The sequence below is a fragment of the Oncorhynchus gorbuscha genome, linkage group LG15 (genome assembly GCF_021184085.1).
Source record: "Oncorhynchus gorbuscha isolate QuinsamMale2020 ecotype Even-year linkage group LG15, OgorEven_v1.0, whole genome shotgun sequence".
NCBI lineage: Eukaryota > Metazoa > Chordata > Actinopteri > Salmoniformes > Salmonidae > Oncorhynchus > Oncorhynchus gorbuscha.
Genome location: NC_060187.1, coordinates 61,404,902 through 61,418,673, shown reverse-complemented (window position 1 = coordinate 61,418,673; position 13,772 = coordinate 61,404,902). Strand labels below are relative to the sequence as shown.

The 13,772-nt window shown below is 42.5% G+C and overlaps 1 protein-coding gene across 2 annotated transcripts in view; it reads left to right on the top strand.

Annotated features, from left to right (window-relative positions):
* Positions 1 to 503: 503 nt before the first annotated feature.
* The window catches only part of si:dkey-199f5.8 (beta-1,4-galactosyltransferase 3), a 30,650-nt gene continuing 17,381 nt past the window's right edge, over positions 504 to 13,772 (top strand). The window contains exon 1 of one of the 2 annotated variants that reach the window (XM_046302093.1): positions 504 to 779. The gene's annotated coding sequence lies outside the window, so the exon portion shown is untranslated. Of the gene's footprint in view, positions 807 to 13,772 lie in introns of both variants that reach the window. The other variant, XM_046302092.1, reaches the window with a different exon arrangement.

Sequence of the window (13,772 nt, the reverse complement as noted above, 5' to 3'; positions counted from 1 at the left end):
CTTTGAATACTGAAGTACCGTGGAAAAAAATAATTCCTTACCTTTTAAATACGATGTTTTGTTGAAATATGGCAAAAAGTCAGTACTTTGGCTTTGACTGCAATTTGTTTACACTTGATTGTCAACAGAGATGAGTGATGCACCATTCTAGAATCTAGAACACATGTATTACAATAGAATACTTTGTCTCCCAGCTTGGGTGTACCATTTGGTAAAAAATCGATACTTGCATGTAATAATTGTACATCTCAGAACGTGTACGAAAGATACAGTAGTAGGTCTAAATAAACACAAGTAATTTGTATAACACAATTTCTGTCATTTATCTTTGCCATGTCTCATCGAGTCAAGCATATCGTGTTTTCCTCGTTCTATGTTCAGTAAGCCATAACACAAAAGAATGGTTATGTCACTGGGTACTCAACGTCACCCCATTCAATTGTATTGCGGGTGCATTCATTCTTGTGAAACCAAACAAGCAAGTTGTACTGAAATTCAGGATATGCATACAGCAGGAAGAGGGTGGACGTGCGCTAAACTAACTCTTAAAAGTCTCTGCCGACCATACTATTCATTACTGCAAGCAACAGCAAACATCTGTGTACATCACTTCCTGTACTAATTCTACATGTGAAGTGCGGCTGAAGAAACTGCATTTCAACTTCGAAACGCAGCCCTGGTGCAACTCGAATTGTGAAAGTGATGTTTAACAATGCCGTTGCCTGGAATAAATTAGTAAAGGAACCATTGCGCTATCCCCGAACAACAGGATTGGATTGGTAAACACAATTTCCTGCATTTAGTTGGTAAGCTGGCCACAGTTTGTGTATCTAGCTAATAATGCTAACTAGATAGCCAGCTAACGTTACGTTAACAAATCATGCCAGTGTATGAAATAAGTTAGCTAGTCGTTAGCAAGCTAGCAAAGTAGAATGAAATGGAGTTAGCGTTAGTTTGCCGTATTTTACAGCTTGTTTCTCCGTCACAGTTGCTAGTTGGTGCGTAGCTATCTAAAATGTTCAAGTATTTATTGTGGCCGCTTTAACAATAGTTGTTTAGGCAAGGCTCGATCCCAGGTAAATTAGCTACACCAGAAATGGTGGAGTCTTTGGTTACATCATCATGACTCGTACAAAATCTAAAGTAAGACTTGAATGGTCTAATAATGTAAAAACTGATTAGTCTACTGGACACCATAGTGTGTCTCTGTCTGTAGGCTACATGCTATTGTTGCATCTGTTCATGTCCGTGACCAAGCAAGGAATTCTTATTCCAAGGGAATAGCTGGGTCATTTTATTTATTTAACCAGGAAAGTCAGTTAAGAACAAGTTCTTATTTACAATGACGGATTTAGCAAATACGTTATGGTCAGATTTTAAAGAACGTTTTATTTTATTAAACACACTTTAAGTTAAGACTAAAACATGTCTGGATTTTAAGTCAACTGAAAACTATATACATATGTGCATAAGCCATTTGCTACCTCTTAAAAAAAATGTTTACACAAAATATTCTTCTAAGTATTTTGTCATTACCACCGCGACAAGCAAATTATATTAACGTTTTTTTCAAAAGTGTGTGTGCGTGCTTGGTTACTATGTAACGTTATATGAATAGTGACAAGCGGAGCACATGGAGGGAAATTCACATTTTGATGCCAGGAAATTATAGAAAAATAGAGGGAAATATGACTTGAAAATATATTTTTATTGAATGTCATTATCAAGTAGTCTATAATTTAAGCAAATTATGTAGTCCTTTTTATTTTATGTATTTAGGATACATTGTATGCTAGCTATTCAACTGGAGTTAGCATGCTAGAATCCCTGCTATGTAAAAATGTCATCGCCACATAATGAACTGTGATGTTCAGGAAAGCATGTGGTGGTAATGGCAAGGTATTAGTTCATACATGTTGACTAACCTTAAGACCTGAAAAGACATATTACATATGATCATAATTTAAGTTGAAATTGGACACGTTTGCTAAATTAGACCATTATATTTTGTATTGTGTTAGGATGATTGAGGGATTTTGATGTCTATTTATGTGACTTAATATGGTTATTACTGACTAATTATTTATTCCATGAGATGTCCCCTAAATCAACTAAGGAGAGGACAAGGACATACACTATATATACATAAAAGTATGTGGACATCCCTTAAATAGTGGATTTTGCTATGTCAGCCACACCCTGCTGAAAGGTGTATAATATTGAGCACACAGCTATGCAATCTCCATGGACAAACATTGACAGTAGAATGGCCCTTACTGAAGAGCTCAACAACTTTCAGTGTGACACAGTCAAAGGATGCAACCATTTCCAACAATTCAGTTCATCATATTTATGCCCAGCTGTAGCAGCACTGGTCAACTGTAAGTTTGGTGGAGGAGGAATAATGGTCTTGGGCTGTTTTTCATGGATCGGGCTTGACCCCTTAGTTCCAGTGAAGGGAAATCTTAACACTCCAGCATACAATGACATTCTACACAATTTTGTGCTTCCAACATTGTGGCAACAGTTTGGAGAAGGCCCTTTCCTGTTTCAGCATGACAATACCCCCGTGCACAAAACGAGGTCCATATAGAAAGGGTTATTTTGAGATTGGTGTGGAAGAACTTGACTGGCCTTCAGAGCCCTGACCTCAACCCCATCAAACACCTTTTAGGATGAATCGGAACTAAGGGTCGGTTCTATATCTTCAAAATTAAACATGTACAACTGTGACATTTTAAATATTTAATGGTATTTTTCATGAAATGCCACCAGTGTCATTACTGTTACAGTACATATGAGGCAAAGATGTATTAATTAGAATTGATATAGATTACTTTTGCCATATGTGAACCTTATATGCTTGTTAAGATCATTCCTAAAATGTAAAATATTACGATTTTGATGTGGTAAATGCATCTTTCTGAGTATCATAAAGGCCTATATGGACATTTAGACATGACAATGATAAATACATGTAATCAACTTCTAAATGGTGAAAAACTCTATTTTGAAATGTCATAAAAACCCTTAGGCACAATTTCTGTAATTTTCTTTAACTAAAATAGCACTTTTCTTTTGATGTGCTGGTAATGACATTAACTCTCGGGTATTTGTGGAAACCATTAAATATGTTTATTCTTTAAATGGTATGGTCTCAGGCACTATTAGATCTTGTTTCCAGATAGTGAAGAAAATATTCAGAGATAAAAAGCAGTTGGTTTAATTAAAAAAAACATTTAACATCCAAAAGTGCCCGTATTTACAAAATCAACCAGCTATGATGGAAGACTTGTATACTCAAGGTTTAGGAGTGTCCTGTGTACAGTTATATATTCATCTAGCAGCCCCTCTGCAAACAGGATTAGGAGGGTGTGAATGTAACTTAAACAGTGGTTTGTGTAATCAAGTCTTTTTTGCGTTCTATATTTGCCCAGCCATGACCGTTCACCATCTGTTGAAGGTGTACACCTGTTCTGTAATCCGTTTGCTTTGGGCAGCATCATTTGAGCTGGGCAAACCTTCCTCCCTACTCTCCTCTCTGTTTTTAAATAGTTACCAGAGTGAGGAAAAATAGCCACAAAGACCTCGTCACAAGAGCTGGCAGGTTGACTGAGTGGATTCTGGCTCTAACATTAGACCACAGTGTTTATGGGATAAGAGCCTGACCTTACCAACGCAGACGTCTGCTGAACAGCTAAATCCTATTTTCTGTCACAGGGTTTCCAAACTTGGTCCTGCCCCCCCCCCTGCCCTAGCACTGCACAGCTGATTTCAAATAACCAACGCATCACTCATTGATTATTTGAATCAGCTGTGTAGTGCTAGGGCAAAACCCAAAACGTGCACCTATGGGGGACCCCAAGACCGAGTTTTTGAAATCCTGTTCTGGTGCGTTCAGTTCGCTTGAACATTTGCTACGTCGCATAACTGTTTGTACTGAACGACACGTTTCCCCAAAACGTTCTTGAACAGACATTGAGGTACGTTTGCTCCTGTTTTGGAGGGTGTGACTTGAAGCAATAAGTTGTGTATTTAAAGGGGAGTGGCCATGCTGCCCTTTTCCTGAACCCACAACCCAACCCCTCCCCGTTTTTCACCGTTTATGACCAATTTTAATGTTCCAGAACGTAAAAAACGTACTGAGCTCTGGTCTGTACAGACATGCATGCAATGTGATACTTGGAGGTGTCTCTCCGTTTGTGGATGAGACTGCAATGACATGCTTCACCCATTTGGGCTTTGATGCCTACAGTTTGATGCTAAACATGCAAAAACAGGATTTTAACAACATACAACCAGTGTGATCATCATTAAATTAATTTCAACAGGTGTAGGACACCTTTTTTTAAAGGGACCCTTCAGTATTTTGGCAACAAAGCCCTTCATCTACTTCCCCAGAGTCAGATGGATACCATTTTTAAGTCTCTGCATCCAGTATTTTTATTTGATTTTTTACCTTTCTTTAACTAGGCAAGTCAGTTAAGAACAAATTCTTATTTTCAATGATGGCCTAGGAAAAGTGTGTTAACTACCTGTTCAGGGGCAGAATGACAGATTTGTACCTTGCCAGCTCAGGGATTTGAACTTGCAACCTTTCGGTTACTAGTCCAACGCAACCTTTCGGCTACCCACTAGGCTACCCTGCCACCCAGTATGAAGGAAGTTGGAGGTAGTTTTGTGAGCTAATGCTAACTAGCGGAAGCGCAATGACAAAGTCTATGGTATCTTCTAGAATGCTAGCAGTTACCATAGACTTCCAGTCATTGCACTAACCGTAGTTAGCAATTGTGCTAATGCTAGTTAGGAACTTTCCAACTGAACACAGAGCCATAGAAATGGTATCCACAAATTCATGGGACTCTGGGGAAGTAGATAAAAGGCTATCCCTTTAAGGTCTGAAGTGTACTTGCCCATTAGCCAAGTAAGGAGTAGGCTATTGGCTGCCTGTCAGATATGATCACTTGCATGCAGAAATGAAATATTATGTCTTTTATGTGAACATAATGAAAGAACCACACATTTTTATGTTGTGTGGTTTTTAGTATAAACTGTCACATGCCCAATGGAACAACCACAGAGCAGGTTCAACTTGCACGACTACTCAGTTCACTTGCCCCAGGTGATAAGGCAACCTGTTATGTCAATTCCTGTTGATTCTTGTGGCTGTTTCATTAGTGTTAGCCTTCCTATTTGTTGGATCCATTGCTGACCCTGTTCCCTTTCTGTCCAACCAGGGCAAGACGTTACATTTTGCTCCACCACAATCTAACAATGATGTTGAATCTGTCCCAGGCTGCCATCTATTTGTTTTCTGCCCAGAACTCTGGAATGATAGTAGCGGTGGAAAGGCAACACACTCGCCGTTCATGTGTCTGTGTGACTCTTAGTGCTGTTTTTGTTATATGTTTACGTGGTTATCCTCAGTTCTTTTCTGGTTGGTCCCTATGGTTGTCATTGCTTAGCTACTGAGCCTTGCAGCTTGTCATCACGGTTGCAATGAGGGCTGTCCCAGAGGTGTGTGGTGTGCTCGAGCCACAAATGAACTCTGCACTATGGAAATTACTCAAACTAGTAACTACCCAAGCAGCAGCAAACGGTGAAGGAGAACCAGAAGAAGCTATAGAGATTTTTTTCTTCTCTTTAGCAGTGAGCCTGTCCCAGTGGACTCAGACCTGAGGGAGCAGCTAAAGAGACATGTACCAGCTGCACTGACAATGAATGGCCAGTGTGTTGCCGTGGGTTGCTATGACAAGGGCGCTAGCCCTCATTAATATGCTGACACTTTTTCACACTGTGTATGCTAATGTTTTAATTGCCTGGACCTGTTTAGTTGGAAGAGCTAGCTACTGTAACTTTGGAATTTCATTTTTTAGAATATAGGCTTGGCCTTTATAAATTAAGTGGTTATTCAAGTATAAACAGTTTTCCCTCGTCTTGGCAGTCAAGTAAAGATAATGCTGTTGTCACGAAGCACATTTTCTGGTGCATATTGATGCTCAGGGCAGTGCAAACTAAGCTGGTCTGGCTCAAGCCTCTTTCTTATGTTGATACCACAGACTCTGGGAAGGAGCCTACGTTTTCTCATGTCCTAGGCTAGCCTATATCACAATGGTCATATCACATCCTCAGGAGTCAGGAACCATCCTCAAGGATTTCAGTTGATCAGTTTAGTAATTGAATACGGATAGCTTGTTGTGTCGTCACCTTACACCTGAGAGTGGTAGTGAGCCGACGGGGGAGAGCTGTTTCGTCTACTCTTTCCCCTCACATGGTTTCTGTTAGCTTTGTTCAGACCAATAACTTCATCAGACAGGCTTGACAGGTATAGCTATTTGTGGCTGTTTGCTTGGTTATGGAACGCTGGCGGCAGGTGATATGTTGGTACGGATCTTTTGACAATCTGAGGTGAAACGTTGCAGAAGTCTACATGACTCTCAGTGGAGCCTATCTTCAGTGCCGAGAACTGAATAATTCTGAATAGAGTGCAAGGATTTGATGGCCTTTTCTGCCCAAGTTCCAAAGCTATATTGGAGCAGATTTGCAGACTACAGAGAACACAAGGTTAAAGCTGGAGAGCACAATCTTGCATAGCTGATGTATGAATGTATCGATAGATGGATGACTATAGTACGCATTCCCCTAATCAGCCGAAAATGGCATCTCTCCTCACCCTTCTCTGTGTCTGGCATCCCGCTCTGCTCCGGCGGGTTAAGGCTTTGATTCACAGGCGGCAGACTCTAACGCAAGGCCTATCAACTGTTTCTACCCCATCCTCTTCCTCCCACTCTTACACCCCCGCTGCTGCTCTGCAGCTCTACTTTGGGACAGATGCACACCAGATGTTTTCAAGTACTTGGCTACATATTTCCACTTTCCTCCACTCTCTTCTCCTAATGCTCTGCCTGTCTTTGTTTTTGCTGGGGGGGGGGGGGCACGTCGTCCTATATTTCCCAGCAGTCTGTTGAGCTGGCTGGCTGACTGCTCCCCTCCCCGGGACTGCCTGTCTCTCAGTGGGTCCCCTGTGCCTGACCGGCTGGCTGCCTGGCTATGGGCCACGCATGCGTGGGATCCTGAATAACCAGCCACACTGACAGATTTCTATATACATTTCGCATACTTTTCACTCTCCCTTTGCCCCCCTTTCCCACCTCCCCATTTCTCTCTTCCCTCGGCCCCCTCGCTGACTACTATTCTCGCATCCATTCCAGTGTGTGCGAGTATGCATATGTACATACAGTATACATGTAATATTTATGGCTCCAGGCAGAAAAGGATTGTCCCATATCTGACCTGTAATCTTTCATAGCTGCCATCACTCAGCCTAAAGTGTGTGCTGCACAGTCTGAAGAGGGGCGATGTGAGGAGGTGAAAGAACACTGGAGGGAAGATGTTTGTTTTGGCTGACTCGGGCCTGCATGAGCTTGTCATGCCAGTTCTACCTCTTTGACTTTCAAATGTCGAGACTCGAGAGGGAATGTAGCCTGGATTGAACGCTGGTGAGACAAGGGGAAAAAACGAAACTAGCCACTTGCCATGGGCCTACTCTCTGCTTCCTCTTTCCCTCTCCTCTTGTCATTCTCAGATTCCCTCACATAACATCACATAGCCTAAGGAAAAGAGGCATCTAAATCAAGTCACTGGCTCTTTTTATATGCATGCTAAGAAGGCAAGGCCCTGGCTTTGTCAAGAGAGGTGCCATCTGCCAAGTTGTTCTTCTACACTATATCCCAGGCAGCAACCCTATATCCCATTTCAAGTCGGTACAGCCCCCAAGAGCCTTAACCGGGCTGGAATGATACTATACAGACCCTGTTGATCAGCTGATTTTATTAATGTAAACACCTGTGAAACTGCAGTAGACATTGGACATACGGTGGTATAGTATGCATTTAAACCACAGTAAATGAATGGTATCATGTTTGTTCTAAGGATATAGCCACTACACCTATATGGTTGCTGTCTATATGATGCTGCTGGCCACTTATTTGAGAGGACTGACCTGAGAAGTTCAACCTTCCATCTGCTCATATTTCCAGTTGCAAAAACTCTTCTTCCTCTCCTCACTCCCTCTTTCTAGCTCTCTTCTTCCTGTCCAGTATCTCCTCATTTTGCAGACTCCTTTTGTGCTCGCACCCTCATGTCTTTCCATTTCTCTCTGTATTTAATGAACTTGTTTCCTCTGAGTATGAGGTGACTTGACTGGGGATTAAGGAGTATTGAAGCTGAAAAGGCGGGGTAAGGGGGCGAGCTGTTGAAACTGATGTGCTCACAGTTGCAGATCACACACACTCCCATATCAGGGTTTCCGTTATGAAAATGTGGCGCCGGACATTTTGACCAGCAGCACGTTAATTTACCAGACATTTGAGAAATGTACCAAACCCATATCCATTAACCTGATTAGGGCGACCACCCACGGTGCTCAGAATGACATTCATATTTAGAATATGGTAATAATAATAATCTTAACAGAGAATATTAATTGAGGATGCAAGGACGTGTGTCCTTACCGTGCAAATTGATGTTAGAATAACTGTCCACATTTACTTTTCCTCAGCCAATAAGATGAGAAACTAACAAAAATCACTAGCATATGCATAGGCAGAGCATGAGTTAAGTTTGGAGAAGCACATTTTCACAATCAAAATGTAACATTATAATAAAGCATTCCATGCGTCATCGCATTTGCAGACTTATGTAAGATAGCCTACTATTCGTAATGTTACTGGATAGTCATTTAGGCTAATAATATAACTGACTGCTCAATGTGTGGCTGAGCGCGTATGGTGTAGAGGCCTTAGCTATATCGGATACGTTTTTTTTTTTCATGGGAAACCTATTTCATGCACCTGATATGACTGGAGACATTAGCAGAAATATATATATATATATATATATATATATATATACACTCAGCAAAAAAAAAGTAATCTCACTGTCAACTGCGTTTTATTTTCAGCAAACTTAACATGTGTAAATATTTGTATGAACATAAGATTCAACAACTGAGAGACAGACTGAACAAGTTCCACAGACATGGACTACTAGAAATGTAATAATGTGTCCCTGAACAAAGGGGAAGGGGGGGAGGTCAAAATCAAAAGTAACAGTCAGTATCTGATGTGGCCACCAGCTGCATTAAGTACCGCTGTGCATCTCCTCCTCATGGACTGCACCAGATTTGCCGGTTCTTGCTGTGACATGTTACCCCACTCTTCCACCAAGGCACCTAGCCCTCACCCTCCGATCCAACAAGTCCCAGACGTGCTCAATGGGATTGAGATCCGGGCTCTTCGCTGGCCATGGCAGAACACTGACATTCCTGTCTTACAGGAACGCACGCACAGAACGAGCAGTATGGCTGATGGCATTGTCATGTCAGGATGAGCCTGCAAGGAAGGGTACCACATGAGGGAGGCGGATGTCTTCCCTGTAACGCACAGCGTTGAAATTGCCTGTAATGACAACAAGCTCAGTCTGATGATGCTGTGACACACCTCCCCAAACCATGAAGGACCCTCCACCTCCAAATCACTCCAGAGTACAGGCCTCGGTGTAACGCTCATTCCTTTGACGATAAACGTGGATCCGACCATCACCCCTGGTAAGACAACTGTGACTTGTCAGTGAAGAGCACTTTTTGCCAGTCCTGTCTGGTCCAGCGACGGTGGATTCGTGCCCATATGCGATGTTGTTGCCGGTGATGTCTGGTGAGGACCTGCCTTACAACAGGCCTACAAGTCCTCAGTCCAGCCTCTCACAGCCTATTGTGGACAGTCTGAGCACTGATGGAGGGATTGTGCGTTCCTGGTGTAACTCAGGCAGTTGTTGTTGCCATCCTTTACCTGTCCCGCAGGTGCGATGTTCGGGTGTACCGATCCTGTGCAGGTGTTACACGTGGTCTGCCAATTCAAGGATGATTAGCTGTCCGTCCGGTCTCCCTGTAGCTGTCTTAGGCGTCTCACAGTACGGACATGGCTATTTATTGCCCTGGCCACATCTGCAGTTCTCATGCCTCCTTGCAGCATGCCTAAGGCACGTTCATGCGGATGAGCAGGGACCCTGGGCATCTTTCTTTGGGTGTTTTTCAGAGTCAGTAGGAAGGCCTCTTTCGTGTCCTAAGTTTTCATAATTGTGACCTTATTTGCCTACCCTCTGAAAGCTGGTCTTGTCTTAATGACTGTTCCACAGGTGCATGTTCATCAATTATTTATGGTTCACTGAACACTCATTGGAAACAGCGTTTAAACCCTTTTACAATGAAGATCTGTGAAGTTATTTGGATTTTTACGAATTATTTGAAAGACAGGGTCCTAGAGAATTTTTAAAATGTTTATATGTATATATACTGCTCAAAAAATAAAGGGAACACTTAAACAACACAATGTAACTCCAAGTCAATCACACTTCTGTGAAATCAAACTGTCCACTTAGGAAGCAACACTGATTGACAATAAATTTCACATGCTGTTGTGCAACTGGAATAGACAACAGGTGGAAATTATAGGCAATTAGCAAGACACCCTCAATAAGGGAGTGGTTCTGCAGGTGGTGACCACAGACCACTTCTCAGTTCCTCTGCTTCCTGGCTGATGTTTTGGTCACTTTTGAATGCTGGCGGTGATTTCATTCTAGTGGTAGCATGAGACGGCGTCTACAACCCACACAAGTGGCTCAGGTAGTGCAACTCATCCAGGATGGCACATCAATGCGAGCTGTGGCAAGGTTTGCTGTGTCTGTCAGCGTAGTGTCCAAAGCATGGAGGCGCTACCAGGAGACAGGCCAGTACATCAGGAGACGTGGAGGAGGCCGTAGGAGGGCAACAACCCAGCAGCAGGACCGCTACCTCTGCCTTTGTGCAAGGAGGAGCACTGCCAGAGCCCTGCAAAATGACCTCCAGCAGGCCACAAATGTGGATGTGTATGCTCAAACGGTCAGAAACAGACTCCATGAGGGTGGTATGAGGGCCCGACGTCCACAGGTGGGGGAGAACACCAAGATTGGCAAATTCGCCACTGGCGCCCTGTGCTCTTCACAGATGAAGGCAGGTTCACACTGAGCACATGTGACGGACGTTACAGAGTCTGGAGACGCCGTGGAGAACGTTCTGCTGCCTGCAACATCCTCCAGCATGACCGGTTTGGCGTTGGGTCAGTCATGGTGTGGGGTGGCATTTCTTTGGGGGGCCACACAGCCCTCCATGTGCTCGCCAGAGGTAGCCTGACTGCCATTAGGTACCGAGATGAGATCCTCAGACCCCTTGTGAGACCATATGCTGGTGCGATTGGCCCTGGGTTCCTCCTAATGCTAGACCTCATGTGGCTGGAGTGTGTCAGCAGTTCCTGCAAGAGGAAGGCATTGATGCTATGGACTGGCCCGCCCATTCCCCAGACCTGAATCCAATTGAGCATATCTGGGACATCATGTCTCGCTCCATCCACCAACACCACGTTGCACCACAGACTGTCCAGGAGTTGGCGGATGCTTTAGTCCAGGTCTGGGAGGAGATCCCTCAGGAGACCATCCGCCACCTCATCAGGAGCATGCCCAGTTGTTGTAGGGAGATCATACAGGCACGTGGAGGCCACACACACTACTGAGCCTCATTGTGACTTGTTTTATGGACATTACATCAAAGTTGGATCAGCCTGTAGTGTGGTTTTCCACTTTTAATTTTGAGTGTGACTCCAAATCCAGACCTCCATGGGTTGATAAATTTTGATTTCCATTGATCATTTTTGTGTTTTTTTTGTCAGCACATTCAACTATGTAAAGAAAAAAGTATTTAATAAGAATATTTCATTCATTCAGATCTAGGATGTGTTATTTTAGTGTTCCCTTTATTTTTTTGAGCAGTGTATAAATATGACATCCATCTAAACTGGAGGATTTACCAAAAACTTAAGTGGCAGTGACAATGAGAGTGAATATGCACGGTGCACACTCACCAGGGATATGGCTGATTCTCTCTGCTGGTCCCAATAAGATTAGGCTATGGGTCTACTGTTGTTCACTCATTTAAAAATCAGCTTAGTCTTTTCATTGTCTTTACAGCAATAGCCATTTGCTTTCCACACTATTTTCCCTCAATTTGTATTTTGAAATATTGTGATATCCCTGGCTGGGCTCCTACATTTCACTGACTGTCGCAACTCAACAATCATTTTTCCTTTTTAGTTAGCACATTTTTCATACTTTTTTGAAACTCCGCATTGTTGGTTAACCAGAAGGGGACTAGGGTTCCAATTTTGGAACACCCCCCCCCCCCCACGTTCAGCTGGAAGGTGGAGCATGGAACGCAAAAATATTCCTAAAAATATTTTACCTCCACACATTAACAAGTCCAATGGCTCAAATGAAAGATAAACACCTTGTTTATCTACCCAGCAAGTCAGATTTCTAAAATGTTTTACGGCGAAAACATAGCACATATTTATGTCAAACCACCACCGAAGACACAGCTAATTTGCATAGCCAATTTGAAAAAAATATGCAATCAACAAACAAACAGTCCTTCCGACTGTAGGCAATGCGATTTTAAAACGACCTACAAATTGTTTTTTTTAAGGCTCGGTTCAGCTAATGATCCTCTGTGGCCAAATCATACTTTAGTAGCCTATTTTGAATTATTTTATTTCTGGAGAGGAGTATGGTAATAAGGCTACATAATTTTGGCAATTAAATGTATTTATTTAAGGAAAGCTTAGCTTCCCCTAGACTTATGGATGTGCTGCCTTTTGATATAGGCTCAATCTACCATCCACCATAGTACAAAAGTTGACCTATTTCATTGGCCAGCTTGTCAAAAGAAATAGCCCAAACAGGCTCTGGGACAGTTGTGGGATGATGGATCCTAGACTACGTAGAACAATGTTAAAAAGTAATGAATCTGATGCAACGGATGAGAACGTTTAGTTTCAAAAATTTGATAAACCTATTCCCCCCCCCCCCCTTAACATTATTAGTGCAGCAACGCATACAAGACAACGTGCGATTGTGCATTTGGCTACCAGACAATGAAACAAGGTTGATGACCAATAGCACATTAGAGAAATAGGCTACTAGTTTCAATGGCATGTGGATGTCTGTATAAAATAATTGCCTCCACGGATATGGTCAGATTTTGTCTAGGCTACTTTAAAGCAAGCTAAAACATGCCTCATATGTAGTAAAACGTTCAGGATTCAAGCAATTACGGTGCATTCAGAAAGGATTCAGACCCCTTTACACTTTAACGCATTTTATGATATTACAGCCTTATTCAATTTTTTTAAACCCCCCCTCAATCTACACACACTACCCCATAATGACAAAGCAAAAACATAAAAAATGTACAAAATTGCAAATATGTTACATTACTGAAATATGACACCTACATCAGACCCTTTACTCAGTACTTTGTTGAAGCACCTTTTGGCAGTGATTAGTCTTGGGAATGACACTACACGCTTGGCACACCTGTATTTGGAGAGTTTCTCCCATTCTTCTCTGCAGATCTTCTCAAGCTCTGTCAGGTTGGATGGAGAGCATCACTGTACAGCTAAATTAATTTCAGGTTTCTCCAGGATGTTTGATCGGGTGCAAGTCCAGGCTCTGGCTGGACATTCAGAGACTTGTCCCGAAGCCACTCCTGCGTTGTCTTGTCTGTGTGCTTAGGGTCGACTTAAATGTAAATGTAATGTAATGTCGTTGTCCTGTTGGAAGGTGATCCTTCGCCCCACTCTTTCATCAAGAATCTCTCTGTACTTTGCTCTGTTCCTCTGTCCCTT